The sequence below is a fragment of the Microtus ochrogaster genome, chromosome 7, assembly GCF_000317375.1.
Source record: "Microtus ochrogaster isolate Prairie Vole_2 chromosome 7, MicOch1.0, whole genome shotgun sequence".
NCBI lineage: Eukaryota > Metazoa > Chordata > Mammalia > Rodentia > Cricetidae > Microtus > Microtus ochrogaster.
In genome coordinates, this window is record NC_022014.1 from 62,756,292 (window position 1) to 62,757,029 (window position 738).

Genomic DNA, 738 nt, shown 5'->3' on the forward strand with positions numbered 1-738 from the left:
ATTGTGTTTCAATGAAATACATCACACACATAGTGTATCAACAAACATAAATAGGAGGTTGGCTATTTCTGCCCAGTCTTCTGGTAGTAACTTATTTTGCTACACAGAAAAACAATGGTTCCCAGCTTTGCTGCCTTCTTGCTTTTCTTTCCATATGGAAATGATTACCTTTTTGCTGTTTTTCTTATCAACTGTTGCTATGGTTTAAAATACTGGACTGTATCTTATTTCAAAGGAATGCAGAAAGCAGTCTGTTTGGCTGTCAGAAGGCACACCCCACTGGCTGCCGTTTTGTTAACTCAAATATACTTGAGGAATAATTAGATCATAATTCTCACAAGACAGAATTCTTCAGGACTTCCTGGACGAAACCAATGTTCATGAAGACCTGTGGCTGCATGAGCTCACTGGGGTGAGCTGACTCAGGGATCTTGCTAGAAGGAATGCGTGCGAGAAATCGCAGTTGAAATCACTTGATACTGGAGACAGGAATTCAGGAGGTACAGACGGGGTGAAGAATTTTTTATCTGAAATCCATATAATCAACAGCAGGTGACTATGAGAAGGAAATTCCTACAAGCACTCAGGCCCCATCCATATGTTTGAACATTTTCTTCAAGCACACCACTATTTGACATATGTGGATAGAAAAATATTTTAAGCTTGTTTTAAACATTTACACAGAAAATAGTGTTTTCAAAAAAAAAATTGTACGGGCTGGAGAGATGGCTCAGTGGT